Source organism: Malus sylvestris, chromosome 15 (genome assembly GCF_916048215.2).
Source record: "Malus sylvestris chromosome 15, drMalSylv7.2, whole genome shotgun sequence".
NCBI classification, from domain to species: Eukaryota; Viridiplantae; Streptophyta; class Magnoliopsida; order Rosales; family Rosaceae; genus Malus; species Malus sylvestris.
The window spans coordinates 36,425,636-36,435,360 of NC_062274.1; the positions used below are offsets into that span (position 1 = coordinate 36,425,636).

The 9,725-nt window shown below is 34.8% G+C and overlaps 1 long non-coding RNA gene across 2 annotated transcripts; it reads left to right on the forward strand.

Annotated features, from left to right (window-relative positions):
* The first annotated feature begins 146 nt into the window (after window positions 1–146).
* Window positions 147–3,510, forward strand: LOC126604738 (uncharacterized). 2 transcript variants are annotated; one of them, XR_007616728.1, is made up of 3 exons: window positions 1,545–1,559; window positions 1,680–2,600; window positions 3,233–3,510. It is a non-coding gene; the product is annotated as an uncharacterized LOC126604738 (long non-coding RNA). The 2 variants fall into 2 exon arrangements; XR_007616727.1 differs by having other exon boundaries at window positions 147–2,600.
* Window positions 3,511–9,725: the final 6,215 nt, after the last annotated feature.

Sequence of the window (9,725 nt, forward strand, 5' to 3'; positions counted from 1 at the left end):
AACATCTGGCAATCCAGAGCTGGAGAGAAGGAAGAGGGTGGCATCTTACAACATGTATGCCACAGAAGGTAAGTTCAAGTCGTCGTTCCGCAACAGTTTTAAATGGATCAAGAGCAAGTTTGTTGACACCTTCTACGATGAGTAATCAACTAAACCAGATCCTTTTTCTCCCTTTTTTTTTGTTCGATTTTTTACTTTGTGAAGGTCAAGTAAGGTTCCATTTACCGTATAGTTTGTGTCAAGAGCAAGGCCTAGTTAATTGTAATGGACGATTTTCTAGGGATTGAATCCAGTGATCATATTAAGCTGTTCGTGCAGATGAGATTGCTTTGTTTTCTATGTATCAAATTTTCTTTTTTGTAATAAACATTGTGCTTTTGCTTTTCTTTTTTACATATTCTACCGTTTTTCAATTAGAGATTGAACATACCAATACAAGTATTCTCTACCGAACATCTCCAAGGTACTAGGCAAATTATTTAAGGTAAATTTGTACTTCGATGGTTGATGTATCAATTTGCCATCAGGATTTGCCTTACTAAAAGTTTCACTCAAAAGGGATCAAAAGGGATAAGGTAAATTAGTGAAATTTTTATTATTTTACTATTTTTTATTTCCTCATTTTAACAATTTTATAACTCAATTGTATACATGAGTTTTCAAAATTTTACTTTTTTTTTTAGCTAAAACCCTAATTGCTTAAGAGCAGTTCCACCCTATAGGCAATTGGGCAATATTGCTCAAATTTTGAAAAGCAAGCATCAGCCCAGCTCTAAAATTAAGGCAATTGGTGGGCCCAATTTTGCCAAACTAGCCACCCAGTCAATTCTGAGTGGATCTGAATCTGATGTCATGCTTAGTTATGTTTAATTATATATATATTTTTTTTGGGGCCATTCTTGCAATCACAGGGGCAACGTGGCCTATTTCTATGTGTTGGATTTCCAACGGTAAAAGATTTGGACCGTTAGATTTACAACGCTAAAAAAATTTGGATTCAAAACCAACTACTATTACACTGGCATGCTGTGGGCCGTTGGATTTATAATGGACATATTATCCAATTGTCCATATTAATCCCTCCTTTTAGGGTTAAATTTAAAAAAACAAATCATAAAAAGTTGAGAACTTTAACGAAAAGCACCCGGTACTGTTTACTTTAACGAAAAACCATATTTTTACACTAAAAAGTCAATCCTGGTACTATTCACTTTACCCTTTATTTTGTCCTTATCATTAAAACTCAAAGTTTTCAAGCCATTTTCATTAGTTTTCCTTAAAAAGTTCCACGGATGTGCTATGCCTAGGAGGCACAACCTGGGTTGTTGGATTGCAAAAAAAATTAATATTAAAAATATAGAAAAATTAAAAAATTAAAAATTTTCCTATAAATACTTGAAATTTAAAATAATATTATCTTTCTATTAATTTTAAAAAATAAATTTTTAATACCAATTGTGCAAACAATTCATTTACAGGGTGGAAAAGCACTCAGTCAATTACTATTATTGAGAATGAACCCTACATTGATAGAAGGAGAGACATTTCATGGCTTATAAGTAAGCCAACTACTCCATGTATTGTCAAATTAGTTTTATGGTAGAACTAGGGGTAGGCACAGTTCGATTTGGTGCAATTTTGAGTGAAACCGAAACTAAATTTTTTGTGGTTCGTTTTAGTCAGGTTTGAAGCCAAAACCAAGGTTCTAAAAAAATCTAGGCGCTAGTCAGACGGTGGGTAGAGGCCTAGCACCTAGGCGGGGCCTAGGCGGATTTAGGTATATCATATAAAATTAACTAAATTTACTATATAATATATAAATAAACCTTGAATAAAATGTTATTTTAAACAAGAATATATATAGGTAAGTATATATCTAAAATTTTAGACACCTTATGTTAGTTTTGTATCATTTTCTAAGCCCATAAGTTTTGTTGGGCCTATTATTATCATTAATAAAATGAAAGATGGGCCTTTATTCTTGTTTTTGTCAGTTTGTTACTTGCTTAATACAAACCCTAAATTATATATACTAAAACTCAGTTGATGATGACACTGTTCAGCAATAGTAAAATGGCGGAAATACCCCTGATTTTTTCTTTGCTTAGCCGTTTTGCTGCTTCTTCCCACATTTAAAAGACGCTTTTGTCCATTACTTCCACGCGTTTGTCGTCGATGGATGCTCTCTATTTGGACCGAGTGTTTTCCATTTTTTTTTCTTGCTTTCCCTTGCCTTCTCACAGATCTAGATCTATGTTCTGTTCTTCTCGACCTTATCCTTTATCGATCTCAGTTTGTGGTGCCTCGCCGATTACGGCCTGCTCTGTTCCTCTCAAACCCTTGAAAGCATCGTCGATCAGATCTCTGTTTCGAGTTTATCTAGTGGATTTTTGTTTTTCATTCCACTGTTGTCTCTCGATTTGTATTGCCTCTCTGATTCTGGCTTTGTCCGTGTGTGTCCAACGGTAGAAACCGGCTTAAATCAATTTTCTGTGCCTTGGTTCTGCTCCTTGGGTCGCTGACCTGGAGATTCAATTATCAAAATTTTGGTGTTTTCACATTACTGATTCGAATTGGTCGTTGCTGAGAGGATCAAATTGGTGAGCTTCGGAACCAAAACCTATTTTCCTTATTTATTTCCTTGCTTTTGCCAATTATTTTTTTATATTCAACAATTTTGTTCATGAGGTTTTTATTTTGTTGTTTTTAGGTTTTTTTTGCTTTCCTATTCTTTAGCAAAGAAATTTATATTATGGTGATTTTTTTAGGGATCCCAGGATTGAAAAAATTATGGGTTCGTAGAGGATTGAAGTGAGTGAAAGCGGGTAATCAGTCAAAGAAAGAAGTAAAATTTTCTAGGAAAGTTACGATTTTTTGTTTCATTTTCTGGGTGCCTAACACATTCAAATAGTGCCTCTGAACTTGAGCTGAAGCAGGGGGTGAATAATAACCCTTAGGTTTATTTAGATGAATAGAGTGTGTGATCAGTCTTTTGATCTTAATTTTTAATTTGACTGTTTCTATTTAGGTTAGTCTATATATATATATGATTGATATTCAATTTATACATATTCATTCTTCTCATATAAAATCAAATTGGTATTGTGATTTGCTTATTGTTTGGATTTCTAATTCTAATGACTTTATATTTGATATTTAATATTTAATCCTTGGATTAGTGTTAAATTCTATATTTTTAGTTTAATTTGTGTTTTCTTTTCTGTTTTTGCAGCTCATCATCCAAGATTAAATGCTGCTGTGGAGCTGCTTAAATGAGGTCCCTTTTCGGTTATTAAAACTCAATGTTACCTGCTTTCATTTCCAATTTTTAAGTCTTCTATTTGTTTGCTTGCTGCAATTATTCAACTTAGCTGCTATAACATTTGTTTCCTTCTGTTTTGTCCTCTGCATTAACTACCATTTGGATCATGTGAATGACAACTTTCATGTATATTTCGAATAATGAGTAGTTTATTGCTGTTAATCTTTTGATCAACTTCATTTTTACAATTTTTGTCTTCTATCATTTTCTATTATGTAATTAAAATGTCATGTCCTACTGAAAAAATAATGTCACTATTGATGAACCCGCAGCATCGCGCGGGCATGAATGCTAGTAAAGTCTAAAGCTTGATAAAGCTTCTAAAAGCTATCGCCGTCAACCATTCAACCATTTCTGCAATTGCAGATCCATTTTTGCGCCTCTTCTTCCCATTCAGATTCCTCCAATCAATCCCGTAGCGGCCTCCCTCGCTCCTCCTACTTGCATGGTGCGCTGTCTCTTTCTCTCTTGCCGCTAAACCGTCCGGGCGTCCGCCCAACGTCCTTACAAACCGCCCAAGCGGCCGACTTGCGCCGCCTAATAACCTAGCGCCCAGCCGCCGCTGAGGTGGCCGCCTCAACCGTTTTTTAGAACACTGGCCAAAACCGAAATGAAAGCAAACTGTTTGGTTCAGTTTGAAGTGGTTTCAAACGATTTCGGTATGGTTCTTAAGAAAAAAATATACAGTTTTAAATTTACACCTATCGATGAATAAGACAATTTCAAACAGTTTCTGGTAAAGTTAGAGACGTGATGAGCCATGGTGTTTAAAGAATTTCCTCTATGCTAATTCACTACAAAATTCCTCTTCTAGTAGTGCTCCTACATACATATTGGGATATTGTGACGGGGGCCATTGTCATAATCTATCATGAATGTGTCTAGAGCTTTTGGGTTGTAGGCATGGGGAACATATGTATATTCTAACCAAATATAGTTGGAACGAACCGGAGGGGAACGATTTGCAGAGTTGAGGGTGAGGGCCTGAGGCCGACTGATGTGTAGAGCTTCTGTGAAGGGGAAGGATTTGCAAAGTTTCTGCTGAGACCGAGAGGCGATGTGAGCATCGAGAGCACTGAGGTCATCGAGAGAGAGAGGAGTAATGATATCGAAATTTGATATTATGTCCAAGACTAGAAAAAGATGAAATTCTTGTGTGGTTGCGTCTATATGGACTTTAACAAACAATTAATTAAAACATGACATCTATAGGTCGCACCACAATTTTATATGTCATGTTTTAAACTTTACAATGTCATACCTTAATTTACAAATTCTTTGCAATGTTAGAGTTCCTAAATTTCGGTTCCAAGTGCCCACCCCTAGGTGGAACCCCAACTTTCTTCATAGTATTAGAGTATGTGTGAAGTCAAACAACCACACACGCTCTATGTCACCTTATTGTGTTGTCCACGTGATGGCTTGAAATCACTATATGTGAGGGGTGTGTTGAGAATGATTTCCATATTGATGAGAGGAGGGACCTTGCATGAACTTATACAAGTAAGATGGATTATTTCCCATATTGCCAATTGATTTTATGGTGGAAACTTTGTTGTACTTTTATGCGCAAATGACAGCGAATTCTAATAAAATACCAAATATCAACATTGTAGACGAAAGTTAGAACAAACAATCTCAAAATAACACAAGAGATTTACGTGGTTTAACATAAGCCAACGTCCACGGGCGACAGGCGAAGCACGACGAGGATTTTCACTAAACAAATGGAGTTTACAAAATAGTGTTTAACTCTCAAAACTCAATTCTCACAAATTACAAACCTTAAACCAAACAAGTAGAGAACCCATAATAAACGAAGAAGATTCTTCTAAATTATTCTCTAACTCACAAATGGATTCTCACCAAATTTCCAAAAGAATGAGTCATGAGTTTGCCACACACTCATGACTCCAAAAGGTGAGCTCCACCCTAAAACCCAATTAGAGAAAACTCTCTAAACCAATGGTGACGACACACAAAATAAACTAACCCTAAGGTCTTATTTATAGTGCATATGGCTTAGGTTACCATGAGAATTCTAATCCTAGTTGGAAGTAATCCAAATACTAATCAAATAGGTAATTAACAAAATCTCACCACCAAGCAAAGAATACAACTACGAAGTCAAATCCAAATCCAAATAAGATACCAAAACAAAATGGGTGACACAAACCCAATTTCTGTATCATCCTAATTTTGATGTAAATCACAACAATCTCCACATCAGCGAGAAATTAGTAAACTTTCAAATCAATACAAACTTCAAAGTGGGATACAAAAAATACAAACGCAAACATGCACCAAATTCGTCCAGAAAGTGATCTCCACCACGACTCAAAAAGTTCAAAAGTCTTTAGAACTTGAAATTGTTTGAGAAAATTAAATATTAAAAGTTTAATTTCTAATAAGTGAATGGAAATTATAGGATTCTATTTGAACCATCTTTTGACATATGGATTCTCGTTCGCAACCTTTGTAAGCCAATCGTGGTTGTTAGACGCAACCTAGCTTTGAGAATTGCAATGGTTGTCAGACACAACCTGACTTGGAGAACTGCAACTTTTCAAAAAGGATAATACTTAGGTATTGATTAGTCGGTACCCATTTTGCTCACCAAACAATGTGGCCCACTCCAATAAAATTAGGGATGTGATATCCACATATCCTATTTTATTTCTCACACACATTTTTTATTTTTCGCTGTCGGATCGGATAAATTGAAGAAAATCAACGAACAAAAATTATTAAAGGTATGTGAGAAGTATAACAGGGTGTGTGGATAGCACACCCCTAAAATTAGGATAAATGTTGATGTTTAAGTTTTATAATCAAGTACCCAAACATACTCTTCTCTTATTAATCACGTGACCAAACAAACCCTTTCGTCTTTTCTCCAACAAATCTGAGCATCTTCCATGCAATGGCAACCATGGCTTCTCTTATCCGGCGACCCCAATGGCACGAGTCCTCTTCTTCGGCAAGAAGCGTATGAGGCGGCGAAATCGAATCAGAATTCTAGATCGTCATTGTCCTGGTCATTGACGGTAGATGAAGGCCACGACCTGAGATACCAAGCCATGGCTTTGGTGGCGGAGATTTGATTTTTCTGTCACGATTAGACCAGACTCACAAGTCTCCGTAGTGAAGGTCTGCTTCTTTCTCTTGGTTTGAATAAAAGCTGATGGACATTGTGAGGAAGAAGAAGAAGGGTGTTTTGTTGGTGGAATAGTAGAACCGTTGTGTTGGTTAGAGGGTTATGAGTAGGGATGGGCAAAATACCCACGGTTATGGGTAACTGTGGTTACCGTCCATTTAAAACTCACGGTTATGGTTATGAGTAATCGTTTAGATAAATAAACAATTATGGATATAACCATTTACCCGTGAAATTTAAATGGACGATTATGAGTATAACTCACGGTTATAAACAGGTGCCCATTTAACCTTTTATTTTAAGAAAAACTAATGAAAATGACTTGAAAACTTTGAGTTTTAATTAAAAGAACAAAAATGTGTTGTAAGTGAATAGTACCAGGAGTAACTTTTTAAAGTAAAAATGTTATTTTCATTTAAAATGAACAGTACCAGAAGTGTTTTGTTAAAATTTCCTTTATTTTAATATATGTAAGATTAAAAAAAAACATTAGCATCTAGCTAAGTTAGTATCTCGAGACATAAATGATTATGAACGGGCCATATATAATATATATATCTCTATCTATCTATATATGCCTCACTTGAGAGAAAATATAGTTGATATAAACAGGCCTATGTTTAATAAATGTGATTGAACGTGCTAAAGCATTAGAGTGTTCGAAAGTTTTGTTTTAGAGTATTTTGGAGTTTTGAATCATCTAGTATTCAAGATAATGATTACCTTGAGCCTTTAAAAGCATGTTATTGCCGGCTAATGCATACCTATATATATTAATTGAATTGATCTTGAGTTTTCAATAAATATTTGACCCAGAAATTAGAAATCGATTAAAGGGCTTGGATTGATGAACATATCTTTCTAAATAGAAATCCAAATAGTTATCAAGTTAGCTTATTAGCACACTGGTGTGTAGTTCTATATATAGAAGAATATTAATTAACCTACAACCATGCATGATTCTTGTAATAGATTGACCATCAAATAATTGGGAGACATCACATATATTCATAAACAATAATGCTATTCTTATCATGTAATTGTACCACAATTATATGTTGGATAATATAAATGATTATGATCCTAATTCACATGTAAGTTCAATCAATTAGATAATACCCAAATGCACCAAACACATATATCAATAAATAAAATAGTAAAAAGGAAAAGGTAAAGAATGATCTAGACTGTGATATCAAGACATGCGTGTTGTCATTGTCCTAAAGTCGTAGACGTCTCCTTACGTGCCAGTTATAATGGCTATCTACAACTCCAAGATACAACCTTTGAATCTCACAGAGTGTCTAATCCATAAGCACGATTACAATAGACGGGGTGCCAAGTAGTGATCAATTGCCCATTGATTATCAAGATGAGTAGGAAAATAATAAGGATTATATATGAGTGTAGTAGGGAGAGGAGGAAGACATTTGAATCTATGTTAACTTCTTTGTTCTGTTTGAGGAGTTCGCTATTTATAAAACTCTACATGCCCCTTGATCAAAGATATGACTTCTCTAATGAATATGACTCTTCATATTTTTTATTTAAAATATTAATAAATAAAGTTTTGAATCTTTAAGAAAATAAATTAAATAATCAACAATCCCCCACAAGATTCAAAACTCCATAGAAATGTAGAAGAAGTAAATATATAGATATGAATGGAAGAAATTTGGGCAACTTGTATACCATGCAATAGGTGTAGCTGTCTTTTGGACTTGAACCTACACTTTGTGTTCACAACTTTCATCTGAAGGAATCATAGTGAACTATGTCTTGAACTAAACTCCTTTTGACCATAATACTAATTGTAACACACATGGTATTGATAAAAAACTTGGCGCGGGTTAGCACTATTTATGGTCATGTGCTTAATCTTGATTCTCATGAGAGTTATTAGAGAACAGCCCAATCCTCACAGTTGCAGCCTCACAACTACTCTCACTTAGGTGAGTTCTCCAAGAGTACATGTGACATGTACCCTACGGGAGATTGCCTGCCTCGAAACTCATTCAGGGTTAATACCCTTCCTAACGTCACATAAAATAGCACTAAAGTCCTAGGGATGAGCGAAAGAATATCTCATGGATATCTTCATTATAATATGAGTGCTATAATGAGTCATGCAATATGGATTGTTTCTACCACATTGAACTTCCTTCATGGGATCTCCAATCACAGAAGTTTGGTTTATTCCTTAGGTGACTCCCTTACGGGCTTAAGCACATCCCCCTCGACAATGATGCGATGAAAGTTAAGCACTCAAATTAAACCCTCTTGTTGTCAAATTGTAGTATAAATGCAAGTAGGGATCGTTCTAAACCGAGGATTAGGAGGGCTTGCTAAAACCTCTAAACTAACTCAAAGACATAAAAACAAAGTTAAAAACGTTTGAATAGACTCAAAGGACTCAAAACAGATTCTAAAGACGCAAAATAACTTAAAAACACTCAAAATTGCATAAAAACACTTACTGGGCAGATTTGACTCTAACACAACTTTGGAAGAAATTTGGGTTTTGACTTGAATCAAAACACTCAAAAACACTAACGAAATAGAACTTTAACACTTTGAAACAACAAAGTAAAAGGGGTATTTTGGTTTTGATGAATTCGAAACAAACAAACAACTTATAAAATTAGACAGATTGTAAAGCGAATTTAAGAAATGAGATGATGGATGGATTAGTTAGAGGTCCGTTCTTCGCACATGACACACTTGTACATGAATTGATTTCCAATTGCTTTTCAATAAACTATGATGCTCAACACCCCAGATTAACCGTGATGCACAAATTAACCCTCAAATTTTCCTTTACTCATTGAATTGGATGGATGCATGCGACAACCCAAATCATTCTCTAAAAGTCCCCTATATGAATGCATAATAGAGATACAATCAGAGATCATTACGTTCAATGAAAATCATAAGTGTTGACAAGACAATTATAACTATGAATGCATGATACAATTGCCAAGAATTCAATTAACGCGATTGTGATAAACAACCTTCACTACTCATGAATATAAACTTGTAACGATTAGGTGAAACTCATTTATATTCTAGCATCTAATTCATGCATGAAAACTAAGTATGCATCCTTAATAAACATACAAGAATCAGTTATGAATAAAATAGATAATTGAATTGCAATCACAACTTATCAAATCACAATTGGAAGAAATCAATTCAAATCTCAAGCATGTTCATGGCTTCAAACTTCCCCCTAACTAAATAGGGGTT